The following is a 19355-nucleotide window of genomic DNA, read 5'->3' on the forward strand; positions in this document are numbered from 1 at the left end:
GGTGCGGTATCCCACACTCCTGCAGAAACAGGATATCGGCTTTGACGTTGGCCAGGAAGGCCAGCGTTGAAACACATCGCGTAGCCGCTTTAATGCTACGTACATTTATGCTGGCAATTTTAAACCCCATTTTAACAGTTTACGGGGTTACCAGTGTCCATTTTCTTCTGGTCTTGCTCCAGTGGGGTAGCTGCGTGCATCCCCGTGGTGACAGCAAACTGCTGGACCTTCCCAGGGCTGAGGTAGTTGTCCGGCTCCACGCTGGAGTCATTTCCCCGCTCTGGTGTCATCGTGTCGGACCCAGGGTCCTCATCGCCCCGTTCTCCATCTGACAGCAGGGCTGTCACTGGGACGCTGCTCCCAGTTCCCTGGAGCTGTGGGCCGGTGGGTACCCCTTGGTTCTCACCGGGTAGGGGGAGGCCTTCACCCATCCCCTCAGAGGGATCGTCTTTTCCTTCTTGGGCGGTGTTGCCCTCCTTTCTCCCCACGGCGCTCTGCCTCTTCCTCCGGAGGCGACCCTTCTTGCGCCCGTCCTCACCCTCGGAGGAGCTGCCTGTATCCTCCTCTTGGAGGTGTCTCTTCCCCCTTCGCTTGGTGGCTTTGGGGCCCTCGAGAGGTTTCCTCTTCCTGTTTTTGACGATAATCCACTGCTCTGCCTCCTTTGATCCCTCCTCTTCCATTTCCTCCGTCTGTCTTGCAGGAGCTTGGGTCGGCTGCTGCATCTCCCCGCTGTCTGCCGCCTGCTCCTCTACAACCTTCCCTTCCTTCTGGGTTCCTCCAGACACCGTTCCTTTGCTGATTCGCGGTACCTCGTTGGACTTTGTCGGTCCGCGGCTCGTGTTGCCACCTCCGGCCATCTGTGCGTAGGTGGCGGCTCCTCGTCTTGGGCAGGCCTTGTACATGTGGCCCGCCTCCCCGCACAGGTTGCAGCTCTTTTCCTCCCGACAGTCCTTAGTCAAGTGACCCTCCTGTTTGCAGTTCCTGCAGATGGTCACTTTGCAATCCACCGCCACGTGTCCCGACTTCCCGCAGGTCCGGCACACTTTGGGCTACCCTGCATATGTCAGGTAGCCTCTGCTCCCTCCAATTGCAAAGCTCGAGGGTGGGTGGAGGATGTTCCCACTGTCATCGGCCCTCAGAGTTACCCTGACCTGCCGCTTACTGGTCCAGATCCCAAAGGGGTCGATCACATCAGTGGCTTCTCCCTCAACTTGGACGTACCTTCCCAGGAAGGTCAGGACATCAGCTGCTGGAACGTAGGGGTTGTACTTATGGATTGTAACAACCCGATTCCTCTGTGCAGGAAGCACACACAATGGGGTCGCTGACAAGATGGAAAACAGCGGCTCCCCTTCCTTCTCCTTGAAGATCTTCAGGAGCTGTTCGCACTGCTTCACGCTTCTGAAGGTCACATCGAAGTAGCCTGCCCCAGGGAAATCCTGCAGGCAGTACACGTCCGCTGCTGCAAGGCCGCAACACGCGGGATATAGGGAGCCGTATGAAGCACAAGTGAGCCTCATCTACTGATAGATCTGCTTTCTGTTTGTAAATCAGAGGAGAGCGCGAACGCAGTCCCCCACTACCACAAATTTTGCAGTCGAGTATCCCGCATTTGGGGACATCGCAGGCGTCAGCACACCCGAAGTGCAATGGGATAGCCTCGTCCTGGGAGAACCTTTTTTTTTTATTTCAAAAATATACTTTATTCATAAATGATTTGATGGTCTGTACATTGGATCATGCCATACATATGTCCATATTTACAAACACAGATTCGACTTTATTCTTGTCCTTTACAATCCTGTGCATTTTTTCCATCTTGTATATATACATATATTTGGCTGAGGCATCAGCAGAGCCCAAAAAAACGTCTGTATGGGCCCCCTGTGCTTCTTTCGGCAGGCCGATCTTACACGGTGGTCTTTCCCCACCGCGCCTTGGCGGCAGCTGCCCCAAGCTTCAGTGCGTCCCTCAACACGTAGTCTTGGACCTTGGAATGTGCCAGTCTGCAACACTCGGTCGGGGTCAACTCCTTCAGCTGGAAGATCAACAGGTTTTGGACCGCCCAGAGAGCGTCCTTCACCGAGTTGATGATCCTCCAGGCGCAGTTAATGTTCGTCTCGGTGTGAGTCCCGGGGAACAGGCCGTAGAGCACGGAGTCCCGCGTCACGGCGCTGCTCGGGACGAACCTCGACAAGCACCACTGCATTCCTCTCCAGACTTCCTCTGCATAGGCACATTCCAGAAGGAGGTGTGTGACAGTCTCGTCCCCCCCGCAGCCACTTCGAGGGCAGCGTGTGGTGCGGCAGAGAGTCCGGGCGTGAAGAAAGGATCTCACGGGCAGAGCCCTTCTCACCACCAGCCAAGCCACGTCTTGGTGCTTGTTGGAAAGTTCTGGCGATGAGGCATTCTGCCAAATGGCTTTGACAGTCTGCTCAGGGAACCGCTCGACAGGATCCGCCCTCTCCTTTTCCCGAAGGGTCTCAAGGACGCTACGTGCTGACCACTTCCTGATGGACTTGTGGTCAAAGGTGTTTTTCCTCATAAATTTCTCCACGAAGGACAGGTGATACGGAACGGTCCAACTACTCGGAGCGTTCCGCGGCAGCGAGGCTAGGCCCATCCTTCGCAACACCGGGGACAGGTAGAACCTCAGTACGTAGTGACACTTGGTGTTTGCGTACCGGGGATCCACGCACAGCTTGATGCAGCCACACACAAAGGTGGCCATCAGGGTGAGGGTGGCATTGGGCGTGTTTTTTCCCCCATTGCACCGGTCTTTGTACATTGAGTCTCTTCGGACCCGGTCCATCTTTGATCTCCAAATGAATTGGAAGATGGCCCGGGTGACTGCGGCGGCACAGGTCCTGGGGATAGGCCAGACCTGTGCCACATATAGCAATACTGAGAGGACCTCACACCTGATGACCAGGTTTTTTCCCGCGATGGAGAGCGACCGTTGCCCCCATCTGCCTAGTTTCTGTCTCATCTTCCTGATCCGCTCCTCCCAGGTCTTGGCGCACGCCCCAGCCCCCCCGAACCAAATACCCAGCACCTTCAGGTGGTCAGTCCTGACGGTGAAGGGGATAGAGGATTGGTCGGCCCAGTTCCCGAAGAGCATGGCCTCGCTCTTGCCTCGGTTTACCTTGGCCCCCGAGGCCCGTTCGAACTGGTCGCAGATGCACACGAGTCTATGCACGGACAGCGGATCCGAGCAGAAAACAGCGACGTCATCCATGTACAGGGAGGCCTTAACCTGCAGGCCCCCGCTGCCAGGAATAGTCACCCCTCTCAGGCTCGCATCCTTCCTGATGGATTCGGCAAATGACTCTATGCAACACACAAACAAGGCGGGTGAGAGGGGGCATCCCTGCCTGACTCCAGATCTTACAGGGAAGCTATCTGATTCCCACCCATTGATTGAGACTGCACTGACAATGTTGGTGTAGAGCAGTCTGATCCAATTTCCGATTCCCTCCCCAAAGCCCATTTTGGAGAGGACATCCCTCATATATGTATGCGATATCCTGTCAAAGGCTTTCTCCTGGTCCAGGCTGATGAGGCATGTGTCCACCCCCCTGTCCTGCACGTAGGCGATCGTATCCCTGAGGAGCGCGAGACTCTCAGAGATCTTCCTGCCCGGTACAGCACAGGTTTGGTCCGGGTGGATCACCGATCCCAGAGCAGACCTGACCCGGTTGGCGATGACCTTTGACAGGATTTTGTAGTCTGCATTTAACAGTGAGATCGGTCTCCAATTTCTAATTTCCTCCCTCTCCCCCTTCCGCTTGTAGACGAGGGTGATGATGCCTTTCCTCATGGATTCACTCATGGTACCTGCCCGGAGCATACTGACATACACCTCCAGCAGGTCCTGGCCGATCAAGTCCCAAAGAGCGGAATAAACCTCGACCGGTAAGCCGTCGCTTCCGGGAGTTTTATTCTTTTCGAAGGACTCGAGGGCCTTGGTCAGTTCATCCAGAGATAGCGGCTGGTCCAGCCTCTCTCGTGTTCCGTCATCTAGGACCTCCGTGATAGAGGACAGGAACGACTGGGAGGCCGCGCTGTCGGTCGGCTTCGAGTCATACAGGCTGGCGTAGAAGGATTTGCTGATCCTCATGACGTCAGCCTGAGATGACGTTACCGAGCCATCTTCTTTCTTCAGGCTGCTGAGCACGGAGCTCTCTTTGTGCACCTTCTGGAAGAAGAAACGTGAGCACGTCTCGTCCTGCTCCACCGAGCGGACCCTGGACCGGAAGATTATCCTGGAGGCCTCCGAGGCAAAGAGCGAGGCTTGCTGGCCCTTCACCTCCTTGAGGTCCTCCGTGACATCCACCCCCATCGTCTGCAGCAGGAGCAGGTTCTGCATACTTTCCTGGAGCTGGGACAGTTTTCCCCGCCTCTCTCTCGCCTCCTGGACACCTTTGAGGATAAAGAACCTCTTGATGTTCCCTTTTACCGTTTCCCACCAGTCCGCTGGAGACTCAAAGAGGGGCTTCACGGTTCTCCAACCTGCGTAATCCCTCTTGAGCTCTTCGATGTTTCCCGGGGTCAACAGCTTAGTGTTCAGTTTCCACGTTCCCTTGCCCGCCCGCTGTTCGTCCTGTAGGTGACAGTCGGCCAGCAGGAGGCAGTGGTCAGAGAAGAACACCGGCTTGACGTCGGTGGATCTGACCGAGAGCGTTCGGGACACAAACAGGTAATCTATCCTTGAGCGGATCGACCCGTCTGCCCGTGACCAGGTGTATCTACGCTGCGCTCCGTCTGCAGGGGCGCTGAAGACGTCGTGCAGCTTGGCGTCTTTGACCGTTTCCATCAGGGCCCTGGACGTAGCGTCCGGTTTACTGTCCCCCCCGCCGGATCGTCCATCAGCATCAATGATGCAGTTGAAGTCTCCGGCCAGAATGACCGGCCTGGACGTAGCCAGCAGCAGTGGAAGCTGTTGCAGGACGGCCAACCGTTCACTCTTACCCACTGGGGCGTACACGTTGATTAGTCTCACGGGAGCGTTTCTGTATTTAACATCCGCGACGAGGAGGCGCCCGCCCACCACCTCCTTAACCTCGGAGATGGTGAAGTTGCCTCCCCGCAACAGGATACCCAGGCCGGAGGCGCGGCTATCGTTGCCCCCCGACCACACTGACGGCCCGTGGGCCCACAAGCTCGACCATCTCCTGTAACTGCTGAGGTGCGGTATCCCACACTCCTGCAGAAACAGGATATCGGCTTTGACGTTGGCCAGGAAGGCCAGCGTTGAAACACATCGCGTAGCCGCTTTAATGCTACGTACATTTATGCTGGCAATTTTAAACCCCATTTTAACAGTTTACGGGGTTACCAGTGTCCATTTTCTTCTGGTCTTGCTCCAGTGGGGTAGCTGCGTGCATCCCCGTGGTGACAGCAAACTGCTGGACCTTCCCAGGGCTGAGGTAGTTGTCCGGCTCCACGCTGGAGTCATTTCCCCGCTCTGGTGTCATCGTGTCGGACCCAGGGTCCTCATCGCCCCGTTCTCCATCTGACAGCAGGGCTGTCACTGGGACGCTGCTCCCAGTTCCCTGGAGCTGTGGGCCGGTGGGTACCCCTTGGTTCTCACCGGGTAGGGGGAGGCCTTCACCCATCCCCTCAGAGGGATCGTCTTTTCCTTCTTGGGCGGTGTTGCCCTCCTTTCTCCCCACGGCGCTCTGCCTCTTCCTCCGGAGGCGACCCTTCTTGCGCCCGTCCTCACCCTCGGAGGAGCTGCCTGTATCCTCCTCTTGGAGGTGTCTCTTCCCCCTTCGCTTGGTGGCTTTGGGGCCCTCGAGAGGTTTCCTCTTCCTGTTTTTGACGATAATCCACTGCTCTGCCTCCTTTGATCCCTCCTCTTCCATTTCCTCCGTCTGTCTTGCAGGAGCTTGGGTCGGCTGCTGCATCTCCCCGCTGTCTGCCGCCTGCTCCTCTACAACCTTCCCTTCCTTCTGGGTTCCTCCAGACACCGTTCCTTTGCTGATTCGCGGTACCTCGTTGGACTTTGTCGGTCCGCGGCTCGTGTTGCCACCTCCGGCCATCTGTGCGTAGGTGGCGGCTCCTCGTCTTGGGCAGGCCTTGTACATGTGGCCCGCCTCCCCGCACAGGTTGCAGCTCTTTTCCTCCCGACAGTCCTTAGTCAAGTGACCCTCCTGTTTGCAGTTCCTGCAGATGGTCACTTTGCAATCCACCGCCAGCACACCCGAAGTGCAATGGGATAGCCTCGTCCTGGGAGAACCTTTTTTTTTATTTCAAAATATACTTTATTCATGTAAATAAATCTTTGTTACTTGTACAATTTTCCATGTCATTCATAGTTATATACATTGCATTTCTTAACATTACAAAGAACAAATTGAATTAATCAAATTCACAGTTATCCTATTAACAGTTACATTTATTAACTATCCAGTCTCTTGGTATTTGGCTGTGGCTTCAGCGGAACCCACCTACTGAGTGGGTGCCCTGCAAATGAAACTTCTTTAACCCCCAGCTTATGGGGTTACCATTGTCCATATGACTGTCCTGTCTCTGGGGTGGCTGTCTACATCCCCAAGGTAAGCACGAACTGCTGGACCTTCGCTGGGCTGAGGTAGCTATCCAGCTCCTCACTGGGGTCATTTACCCGCTCTGGTGTCATTGAGCCAGGGCAAGGGTCCTCACTATCCAGTTCTGTGTCTGACAGTGGGACTGTCAGAGGATCGCAGCTCTCGGTTGCCTGTAGTTGTGGGGCAGTGGGTACCTCCTGGTTCTCACTGGGTGGAGGGTGGACTTCGGGGGGTCCGTTGTTTCCTAGTTGAGAGGAAATGCCCTCCTCTTTACCGACGGCGCTCTGTCTCTTCTTCTGGTGGTGATGACCTTCTGTGCGTCCATCTTCCCCCTCCGAAGAGCTGGCCGTTCCTCCCTCGTGCAGCTGTCTTTTCCCCCTTTGCTGGGAGGCTTTGGGGGCCTGGCAAGATTTCCTCTTCCTGTTTTTAACAGGTATCCACTCCTCCGCCTGCTTGATTACCTCCTCCTCCTCCATTTCTTCCATCTGCCCGGCTAGAGCTAGGATCAGCTGCTGTGTCTCACCGCTGGCTGCCGCCTCCTTCACTCCAGCCTGTCCTTCTTTCTGGGTGCTACCAGACTCCGTTTCCTTGCTCTCCGGGTGGACTTTACTGGTCTTTGGGGGTCCACGGCTCACATTGCCACCTCCAGCCATCTGTGCGTAAGTGGGGCCCCCCCGTCTTGGGCAGGTCTTATACATGTGGCCTGCCTCTCCACACAGGTTGCAGCTCTTGTCTTCCTGACAGTCCTCCGTCAAGTGACCCTCCTGTTTGCAGTTCCTGCAGATGGTCACTTTGCAATCCGCCGCCACGTGTCCCGACTTCCCGCAGGTTCGGCACACTTTCGGCTGCCCTGCATATGTCAGGTAGCCTCTGCTCCCTCCGATTGCGAAGCTCGAGGGTGGGTGGAGGATGTTCCCACTATCATCGGCCCTCAGAGTTACCCTGACCTGCCGCTTACTGGTCCAGATCCCAAAGGGGTCGATCACATCAGTGGCTTCTCCCTCAACTTGGACGTACCTTCCCAGGAAAGTCAGGACATCAGCCGCTGGAACGTAGGGGTTGTACACATGGATTGTGACAACCTGATTCCTCTGTGCAGGAAGCACACACAATGGGGTCACCGACAAGATGGAAAACAGCGGCTCCCCTTCCTTCTCCTTGAAGACCTTCAGGAGATGTTCGCACTGCTTCACGCTTCTGAAAGTCACATCAAAGTAGCCAGCCCCAGGGAAATCCTGCAGGCAGTACACGTCCACTGCAGCGAACCCACAGCATCCCAACAGTACCTTCTTAATAAACAAGGTGCGGTCGAGCGGTGTACGATCCTCAATCTTCTTCACAGTCACCCTGACTGTGTTCCGAACACCCTGCCCAGGGCTGCGGGCAGCTGTTGAGGTCATAGCTCTGAGGTTGGCTGGTCCCTGAATTGGTGTTAGGCCAAAGCCAGTATGAACATCCACCAAGAGCAGGTCAGCACAACCAAACGATCCTCCAACGTCCAATCACGATCCAGCGATGATCTCCTCACTAGCTCTGATGACTCGCAAGCTGTTCTGATAAGAACAGATACTAGATCCTAACCCCGTCCTGGGAGAACCACCTTGGTGATCATGGTATCTCCCCTGCCAGGTAAGTATGCTCAATATTCTCACTCGCTCAAACCCAACAACAGCCCATACCTCTCACACTCATACTAACTGCGTGTTCGAAAATCGGAAATACACCTCTCTAAGGTTCCCTGTCTGTGAAACAGCGCAATTTCTGACCTGGATCACAGAACATCCGGAAAGGCTCATGTTTCACTGAAAAGGACACTCACTGGGCGCCCTGAGAAGCTGCGCTAATTTGCATTTCGTCCTGAAACAAAGACGCTCCGCCCCTTCCCCACCCACTGCAGACTGACTCCTCTTTCACCAAAACAAATCCCCAGAAATCCCTCATGTTCTTGAAGCTCTCTGTTACCAAACACTGTTTACAATGTGAGATGAACGCGAATAAAAGCAATTTTTAAGCTTTGCTGGTGAAACTTAAAGGATATTTTGAAATCGCTTTTTCCTAATCCCTACAAATTGAACAAATCTTCTTTTGTGAAACTGCAGCTTTGCAATCTTCCCCCCTCTGTGTTCCACCATGCAAATCAATTCCTTCAGGAGACGTCACCGTTAAAATTAAAGGTGACAGGAACAAGTAAATATTTCTCAACGCTCTTTGGATGTGACATTAAACTGAGAGCACCACCTTTTCTGGATGTACATTCCACGTTTTCAACACCCTCTGTTGTTTCGAAAAACAGTCTCCTGTGATTCAAATGTAAATATTATTTTCATATGTGTCTTTGATTTGCTTGCTTACTGATACTAATAATGACACGTGGTTATTATGGTTGAAGTACAAGATTAGATTCCCTACAGTGTGGAAACAGGCCCTTCAGCCCAACAAGTCCACACAAACCCTTGGAACAGTAATCAACCCAGAACCATTTCCCCTCTGATGCACCCAACACTTCAGGCGATTTTAGCACGGCTAACTCACTTAACCTGCACACCTTTGGACTGTGGGAGGAAACCCACACAGACATGGGGAGAATGTGCAAACTACGCACAGTCGCCCGAGGCTGGAATCAAACCTGTGGCCCTGGTGCTGTGAGGCAGCGGTGCGAACCACTGAGCCGCCGTGCTACTCCCATGTAGGGCCTCTATAAAACCCACCTGTCCTTCTCATTTCCAGAGCAACTTTACAGTTCTTTAATGCCTGTGCCCTCTGTCTTTGAGAACGCAAGATAATTTTTAATTTTTAAAATTATCCTTTATTCATTAAAATGTCTTTACATATATATGGTGGCTCAGTGGTTAGCACTGCTGCCTCACAGCACCAGAGACCCTGGTTCAAATCCAGCCTCGGACAAGGCATCTCTTATTTGTGCAAGATTGCATTTTCAGAGGGTGATAAAGAGGTTTATACTACCCTGATTATAGTGGGACAAACTGAAGATCAGGCTGTTCTTCCTGCTCCCAAGGTTTCTGATTCTTGGTGCTAATGTTCTCTCTGGAGTATGTGAGGGAACCCGTCTGATCGGAGTTGTTTTATTTCACAGGAGGCTGGAAGAACACAGCAAGCCAGGCAGCATCAGGAGGTGGAGAAGACAATGTTTTGGGTCTAACCCTTTGTCAAGACTGGGCTTTGAACTAGTTATCTGGGTCACCTCCGAGTGCTGTTTGGTGTAAGAATGTAATTAGCATAAATTAGTTACTTAATGTTAATTGACATTCTATCTCGGGAAGACTGTTACAAAAGACAGCATTGGATATTGTAATTTCCCTATTGACTGAGCGGACCCGAGGAGTCGAACTGTCCCAATAGCAGTTCGACTGAAACTCAGATCTACTGTTCCACCCGAAACCTTGCAGCATTGTCCTGTCAACACCGATACAATCAATCAAGTTGAATGGCCTGTGTATCTGTCTGACTTGATCCAAGTGAATGCTGCAAGCTTCCTGCCTTCATACCACAGTTCCCACTGTCCTATTAAAACCTATTCCATATCATCAATCAGGGTAACAGGTGTGCATACCTGTTGGTCTGGCCTGATCCAACCTCAGTTATCCAGTTTTCCCAGCAGGCCATTCAACTGGCCAATGCTGTTTTCAGAATCCCAAAAGAGCTGTATTTTCTTTAAAAAGGGACAAGATAGCAGACGATGACATATCCCTCCCAGATCGTCTCAACACCATCTATGCTCGCTTTGAGCAGAATTTCGGTGGAGAGGTAACACCTATTCCGACCAGTCCTAATGAACCTATCCCAACAGTCACCGCATCAGAGGTCAGATCAGTTTTCCTTCGTGTGAATCCAAAGAGAGCGATGGGACCAGATGGAGTACCAGGCCGACATCTTCCAGCTCTCCCTGCAGCCAGCCACTCTCACTGCCTGCTTCAAGAGGGCCAACATCATACCTGTGCCTAAGAAGGCTCGTGCAGCATGTCTCAATGACTACTGCCCTGTGGCCCGAACATTGGTGGTCAGGAAATGCTTTGAAAGGCTGGTCATTGCATTAGTCAACACCAGCCTCCCCACTACTCTTTGACCCACTCTGATTGGACCAACAGATCCACGTCAGGTGCCACATCACTTGCCCTTCACTCCTCCCTCGAACATCTTGACACCAAGAACAGCTATGTAAGAGTCCTGCTCATTGACTACAGTTCAGCCTTCAACACTATTATTCCCTCGAGACTGATTACTAAACTTAGTGATCTCAGACTGAGCCCCACTCTCTGCAACTGGATCCTCAGTTTCCTGACCCACAGGCCACAATCAGTGAAGACTGGGGACAATATTTTATCTTCACCAACATTCAACACTGGATCCCCCCAGGGGTGCGTACTCAGTCCCCTACTGTATTCACTGTATACCCATGGCTGCATCACCAAATACCAGAGTAATGCCATTTACATTTTTGCTGATCACATCACCACAGTCGATTGAATCTCAGTTGGCGACAAAATTGGTCACAGATGGGGAGGTGGAAGACCTTGAAAAATGGTGCCCTGAGAACAACCTAGCTCTCAATGCCGGCAAAACCAAGGAACTCATTATTACTTTCGGTGGGATGTTACTCATGCCTCCCCCCCCTACACATTATCAGCACAGAGGTGGTACGAGTGGAGAGTGTCAAGCTCCTGGGAGTGGTCATCCACAACAAGTTTTCTTGGACACTTCATATGGATGCACTGGTTACAAAGGCCCAACAATGTCTCTTCTTTCTCAGGCAGCTGAGGGAATTGGGCATGACGGAAAATACCCTTGCCATCTTTTATAGGTGCACCATCGAGAGCATTCTGTCTGAATGTATCACCACCTGGTACGGCATGTACCATTCAAGATCGGAGACAGTTACAGAGTGTGGTGAACTCCGCCGGACAATCACAAAGGCCAACCTCCCATCTGTAGAATCCATCTATCAGACCCGCTGTCAAGGAAAGGCCGCCAGCATTCTCAAAGATCCATCCCACCCTGGCAAGGTTTTGCTCCAACCTCTGACCTGGGTGTGTGGAACACTAATGCTCCTGCTAAGAGCCTGAACATAATCTAGCAGGGCTTTCCAATCCAGCCTTTCTCTGGTCTGACTGGCTGGGACAGGGCTGGCCGCCAGCTTCGAATTGGGCTATATTTAAAATGTCAAGTTCGCTTCCCCTGTTCAGAGACAAAGGAGCTGTTGACTAATATCGACAAACTTTTTTTTAATTTCAAAAATATACTTTATTCATAAAATATTTTGATAATCTGTACAATTAGTCCTGCCATACATCCTTAAATATTCCATTTCTTGGTAGACAGAGACAGAGTAATCATTCATATATACAGCTCTGTGCCATTACATATTTAGCTGAGGCACCAGCAGAGCCCAATGACTGCATGGGCCCCCTGGTCTTCTTTAGGCAGGCAGATGGTACATGGTGATCTTTCCCCTCCGCGCCTTGGCTGCAGCTGCCCCAAACTTCAGCGTGTCCCTCAACACGTAGTCCTGGACCTTGGAATGTGCCAGTCTGCAACACTCAGTCGGGGTCAACTCCTTCAGCTGGAAGATCAACAGGTTTCAGACCGCCCAGAGGGCGTCCTTCACCGAGTTGATGATCCTCCAGGCGCAGTTAATGTTCGTCTCGGTGTGAGTCCCGGGGAACAGGCCGTAGAGCACGGAGTCCCGCGTCACGGCGCTGCTCGGGACGAACCTCGACAAACACCACTGCATTCCTCTCCAGACTTCCTCTGCATAGGCACATTCCAGAAGGAGGTGTGTGACTGTCTCCCCCCCCCGCAGCCACTTTGAGGGCAGCGTGCGGTGCGCCAGAGAGTCCGGGCGTGCATAAAGGATCTCACAGGCGGCAGACCCCTTCTCACCACCAGCCAAGCCACGTCTTGGTGCTTGTTGGAAAGTTCTGGCGATGAGGCATTCTGCCAAATGGCTTTGACAGTCTGCTCAGGGAACCGCTCGACAGGATCCGCCCTCTCCTTTTCCCGAAGGGTATCAAGGACACTACGTGCTGACCACTTCCTGATGGACTTGTGGTCAAAGGTGTTTTTCTTCATAAACTTCTCCACGATGGACAGGTGATACGGAACGGTCCAACTACTCGGAGCGTTCCGTGGCAGCGACACCAAGCCCATCCTTCGCAACACCGGGGACAGGTAGAACCTCAGTACTTAGTGACACTTGGTGTTTGCGTACCGGGGATCCACGCACAGCTTGATGCAGCCACACACAAAGGTGGTCATCAGGGTCAGGATGGCATTGGGTGTATTTTTTTCCCCGTTGCCCAGATCTTTATACAGCGAGTCCCTTCAGACCCAGTCCATCTTTGATCTCCATATAAACTGGAAGATGGCCCGGGTGACTGCAATGGCACAGGTTCTGGGAATAGGCCAGACCTGTGCCACGTATAACAGCAATGACAGTGCCTCCCACCTGATAACCTGGTTTTGTTCCCATGATGGAGAGAGACCATAGCTTCCATCTGCCCAGTTTCTGCCTCACTTTGCTGATACGCTCCTCCCAAGACTTGGCGCACGACCCAGCCACTCCGAACCAAATACCCAGCACCTTCAGGCGGTCGGCCCTGATGATGAAGGGGATCGAGGATTGGTCGGTCCAGTTCCCAAAGAGCATGGCCTCGCTCTTGCCTCGGTTTACCTTGGCCCCCGAGGCCCGGTCAAACTGGTCACATATGCACATGAGCCTGCGCACGGACAGCGGATCCAAGCAGAAAACGGCGACTTCTTCCATGTACAGGGAGGCCTTAACCTGCAGGCCCCCGTTGCCAGGAATAGTCACCCCTCTCAGGCTCGCATCCTTCCTGATGGACTCGGCAAATGGCTCTATGCATCACTCAAACAAGGCAGGAGAGAGAGGGCAGCCCTGCCTGACTCCAGATCTGACTGGAAAGCTATCTGATTCCCACCCATTGATTGAGACTGCGCTGACAATGTTGGTGTAGAGCAGTCTGATCCAATTGCAGATTCCCTCCCCAAAGCCCATTTTTGAGAGAACATCTCTCATATACCTGTGTGATATCCTGTAAAAGGCTTTCTCCTGGTCCAGGCTGATCAGGCAGATGTCTAACCCTCTGTCCTGCACGTAGGCGATCGTATCCCTGAGGAGTGCGAGACCCTCAGCGATCTTCCTACCCAGTACATCACAGGTTTGGTCAGAGTGAATCACCGACCCTAGGGCAGACCTGACCCGGTTGGCGATGACCTTTGACAGAACTTTGTAACCCACATTCAACAGTGAGATTGGTCTCCAATTTTTGAGTTCCTCCCTCTCCCCCTTCCGCTTGTAGATGAGGGTGATGATGCCTTTCCTCATGGATTCACTCATGGTACCTGCCTGAAGCATACTGACATACACCTCCAGCAGGTCCTGGCCGATCAAGTCTCACAGAGCGGGATAGAGCTCGATCTGTAAGCCGTCAGTTCCGGGAGTTTTAATCTTTTCGAAGGACTCAAGGGCTTTGGTCAGCTCGTTCAGAGATAGCGGCTGGTCCAGCCTGTCCTGTTTTCTGTCGTCTAAGACCTCTGTGATAGAGGGCAGGAACGACTGGGAGGCCACGCTGTCGGTCGGCTTCGCGTCATACAGACTGGCATAGAAGGATTTACTGATCCTCATGACGTCAGCCTGAGATGACGTTATCGAGCCATCTTCTTCCTTCAGGCTGCTGAGCACGGAACTGCAGAGAAATTACCCAATAAAGCAGATAGCACACAACCAGATCGGGTGAAACTGACAAGCTATTTAGTCCAAGTAATTAAGATTAAAGGTGCCAGGTACAAGTAAAGATTTCTCAACATTGTTTGGATGTGAGCTTAAACTGAGAGCACCATCTTCTCTGGTTGCACATTCCACGTTTTCAACACCCTTTGTTGCTTTGAAAAACAGTCGCCTGTGATTCCAATGTAAACATTTCCACATGGCTTTGATTTACGGGACTTGCTTACTTACACTAATAACAGAACGTGTTTTACCAATGAGATGTGCTTATGATCGTTGAAACACAAGATAGATATCTGATTAGATTAGATTCCCTAGAGTGTGGAAACAGGCCTTTCGGCCCCAACAAGGCCATACCGACCCTGTGGGAGAAATTAGCCCAATAAGGCAGAGAGCACACAAACCAGATCGGGTGAAACTGACAAGCTGTTTATTACAAGCGATATCGTTGGAAGAGAAACTGACGAGTCTGACACAGAACTGACAGTCTGTACAGGGAGATCAAGGGTTCCCTTTCTCGAGCTGAGGATGAAGCCAGGTTTTATAGGAATCTTGTACAAAAAGATGAATGAAAATGGGGAAAGATATAATGCATCTGGAAATGGAGTAATCTCGTTACAATGATGATAATTGAAAAACAGTTATCGGATGAATGTCCTGAATCTCGATACAATGCAACATCCTGACAGTATCAATGGGATCAGGAGATTCCAGCTCTTTGCAGGTTGGTGAGAATGTCTCTTCTAAAACAGTAAGGGGCTTCCATTGTTCCTGTCCTGGGAGCGATGTCCTTGGTGGTGACTCTCCATCTGACCTGATCTTTGTGGGGCTTTGGTATTGCTGTGTTATGAGACTGCCCTCGGGGTTGTGGGAGGTTTGCAATCTGCTTTGAGAGCACAAGATTTCTTTTAATTTTAAAATTTATACTTTATTCATAGAAATGTCTTTCCATAGATGTGTTTTCTCACAAGTGCAGGGTACAGGAGCAGATCAAAGAAACTATTACATATTGGAGATTTACTCTAATCAACAAACAAAAGGCATCCCTTAGATTAAATTATTTACAGTATTAACACAGGCCCTTCGGCCCAACAAGTCCACACCGACCCTCTGAAGAGCAACCCACCCAGACCCATTCCCCTACATTTACCCCTTCACCTAATACTGGGGGCAATCTAGCATGGCCAATTCACCTAACCTGCACATCTTTGGACTGTGGGAGGAAACCGGAGCACCCGGAGGAAACCCACGCAGACACGGGGAGAATGTGCAAACTCCACACAGACAGTCACATGAGGCAGGAACTGAACCGGGATCTCTGGCGCTGTGAGGCAGCAGTGCTAACTACTGCGCCACCGTGCCACCCACAAGATTGCATTTACAGAATATGATAAAGAGGTCTATATTACACCGATCATAGCGGGTCAAACTGAAGTTCAGGCTGTTCTTCCTGTTCCCAAAGAAGAATTGAAGCATAGACTATTTCTAAATGGGGACAACATTTGAAAACCTGAAGTGCAAAGAGACTTGGGAGTTCTAGTCCAGCATTCTCTCAAGGTCAAACATGTTGGTTGAGTCAGTAGTTTTGAAGGCAAATGCAATGTCGGCATTTACTTTGAGACAAACAAATAACAAAGAAATTTACACGAACAGGCCCTTCAGCTCTCTAAGCCTCTGTCGATTCAGCTTCTCTGTCTAAACCTGCCACCTAATTTCAAAATCTCTGTGTTGTTGTGTTCCCTCCCCATTCATGTATCGACCTGGATACATCTTCAATGACGTTGTTTTTCTAGCCCCTACCACCTCCACGAACAATGTGTTCCAGGAACCCACAACCGTCTGCCTGATGAACTTTCCACATATCTCCCCTAAACTTTGCCCCTCTCACTTTGAACATGTGACCCCTAGTGATTGAATCCTCCGCTCTGGGGAAAAGCTTCTTGCTGTCCATCCTGTGTCTACTTCTCATGATTTTTTAGGCCTCAATCAGGACCCTCCTCAACCTCCATCTTTTCAATGAAAATAATCCTAATCTATTTAAACCTCTCTTCATAGTTAGCCATGGTTCACATTCTTTCGGGAATGTTGGGACCAGAACGTAGAATTCCTAATGTGGCTGAACCAAAGTCTGAAACAACTGTAACATGACCTGCCAACTCTTGTACTCAATACCCCGTCTGATGAAGGAAAGCATGCCGTATGCCTTTTTGACCGCTCTACTGATGTACGTTGCCACCTTCAGGGAACAATGCACCTGAACACCAAGATCTCTCTGTCCATCAATTTTCCCCAGGACTTTTCCATTTATTCCATAGTTCTCTCTGGAATTTGATCTTCCAAGATCCATCACCTCGCATTTGTCCGGAGTGAACACCATCTGCCATTTCTCTGCCCAACTCACCAATCTGTCTGTATTCTGCGGTATTCTCTGACAGACCCCTTCACTATCTGCTACTCCACCAATCTTAGTTTCATTTTCAAACTTTCCCATGAAGCAACCCACACGTTCCTGCAAATGATTTATGTACATCACAAGTAACAGTGATCCCAGCACGGACCCCTGTGGGACACCATTGGTCACCGGTCTCCGTTTTGAGAAGCTCCCCTCCACTAATACTCTCTGTCTGCTGTTGCCCAACCTGTTCTCTATCCATCTAGCCAGAACAGCCTGGACCCCGTGCGACTTCACCTTCTCCATCAGTTTACCAGAGGGAACCCTATCAAATGCCTTACCAAAGTACATGTACATGACATCTATGTCCCTTCCCTCGTTAATCAACTAGGACTTGAATATAAAAGCAGAGATGTACTTCTGAGGCTCTATAAAGCTCTGGTCATAGAGTCATAGAGATGTACAGCATGGAAACAGACCCTTCAGTCAAACCCATCCATGCCGACCAGATATCCTAACCTAATCTCGGCCCATTAGCCAGCACTTGGCCCATATCCCTCCAAACCTTTACTATTCATATACCCATCCAGGTTCCTTTTCAATGCTGTAATTGTACCAGCCTCCACCACTTCCTCTGGCAGCTCATTCCATACACGTACCACACTCTGCGTGAAAAAGTTGTCCCTTAGTTCCCTTTCAGATCTTTCACTTCTCACCCTGAACGTATGCCCTCTAGTTCTGGACTCACCCACCCGAGGGAAAAGATCTGTCAATCAAAAGTTGGCGTGGAGGCAGAGTGGAAGAGTCAGATATCGCACAGAGCCGTGGTCAGAGGGGACTCCACAGTGAGAGGAACTGACCGGCGTGTTTTGTGGCAGCAGGCAGGACTTAAGGATGGTGTGTTGCCTTCCTGATGCCAGGGTTAAAGACATCACAGACACAGTGCAGGAAATCCTCAAGGACGAAGGTACAGGTCACTGACGTCACTGTAATTTCTAAACGCGATGGCATTCGTGGTGTAGGATTGCCACCAGCTGGCAGTCACCGGTACTGCAGGCAAATATCATTCATGAGTGATCATAGCCCAAAAGTAAAATATTGCAGATACTCAACATCGAAATACAATCAGAAAAGGTTTACAATTGCTCAGCAGATCAAGTAGCATCTTTGAACAGAGATAACTTTGCAGATCTGTGGCCTTTTGCCAAATGGTGAAAAGGTTAAAAATAGATCTGATTTGAAATATGACACAGACGGGGAAAGGTGAGAAAAGTAACACCCAGAAAGGGGAGGATTTGTGATGTGGTGGAAGGATCCGTTCCAGTGCAGCCTCCCCCATTGGATTGTGGGATTAACCCAACTGTTGGTCTCTCGCACCATTCCCACTGCAGTGTGCAGGCTCCTCCCGCTAATCCGAGCGATATTCCCAAACAATGGACCATCTGAAAGTAGTTGTCTTTCTCCTGAGTTTTTTCCTGCAGGTTTCCCTCTTGCTGTCCTCTTGAGGTCGAACCTTTTGGCACATTGAGCCTGTATCATGGTAGAGAAGTTTAGTATCTGCACTGTTACCCCAAAAGGACATCGGACAAACTCGAGGAGAACAGAAATTGCTGGAAAAGCTCAGCAGATCTGGCGGCATCTCTTTGGATTGTGGGAGGAGACTGGAGAATTTCCCGGATGCTGTCAGACCTGCTGAGCTTTTTCCAACACTTTCTGTTTTAGTTCCGATTTCCACCATTCCCAGTTCTTTCGGTTTTTATGAAAGTCCATCTGAGTCTGGAACAGGACAGGAAACAGCTGCTGGTCCGTAAAGTTTGTCCTTCCCAACTGCTCCATCCTGTCTATCACAATGTATTATCTCTCCCCGCCCCCACACCTCCTGTTGGATAAATTGTTCATTTTAAATCTGAAATAGATACATGTTTTGGGTCAAAGATGTTACGGGATTCGGGCTAAAGTCAGGAACATGGACCTGGAACAAGCTCAGTCATGATTTCATTGAATGGTAGAACAGACCCAAGGGGCTGAATGGCCTATTCCTGTTCCTGTGCCCCTGTAATGGGGAGATGGCGGTGCAGTGAGAACCTCACTAGACCAAGAATTCCCGGATGGACACGGGTCCCAATCCATCACGGTGCCTGTTAGAACTTCAATGCAATGTCTCAGTCTGGAATGGAAAGTGATTCCCATTAAAGTGGCCCAATGTTGGAAAGCCCCCTCACTCCCCCATTAGTGTCAGTGCTGCCCTTTAGGGAAAGCAATCTGCCCTCCTCACAGGCAGGGCGGGGCCGAGAGGGGGCGCTCGCGGGCGGTCTGTAACCGGGGGGTAATGCGGGGGGAGAGAGGGAGGGACAGGAATTGGACAGCACCGGTCACCGTTCATCCTTCATTAAACCGGTTCAGGCCGATTGTCGCTCTCTCTCTCTCTCTCCACCCACCCGCCCCCACCTCCCCCTTTCACCGGGGGCGGATTGAAAGAAACTGGGATCTTCCTGCACTCTGATCCCCCTCTTCCCCATTAATTTAAGGGAGAGAGGGAGGGGGCGGGTGGGGATTGTGTGAACCGACCCCCCCCCCCCGGGGGGGGGGGGGGGGGCAGCATCATGATGGAGGGTCGAGTGAGTTTGGGAAGTGGGGCATCTGGAGC

General features: G+C 51.4%; 1 non-coding gene across 1 annotated transcript; it reads right to left on the reverse strand.

Moving 5' to 3' along the window:
• Nucleotides 1-1551: 1551 nt before the first annotated feature.
• LOC140455844 (U1 spliceosomal RNA) lies at nucleotides 1552-1716 on the reverse strand. The gene has a single exon (XR_011953074.1). It is a non-coding gene; the product is annotated as a U1 spliceosomal RNA (small nuclear RNA).
• Between the last annotated feature and the right edge of the window lie 17639 nt (nucleotides 1717-19355).

The sequence above is a fragment of the Chiloscyllium punctatum genome, chromosome 30 (assembly GCF_047496795.1).
Source record: "Chiloscyllium punctatum isolate Juve2018m chromosome 30, sChiPun1.3, whole genome shotgun sequence".
Taxonomy (NCBI): domain Eukaryota; kingdom Metazoa; phylum Chordata; class Chondrichthyes; order Orectolobiformes; family Hemiscylliidae; genus Chiloscyllium; species Chiloscyllium punctatum.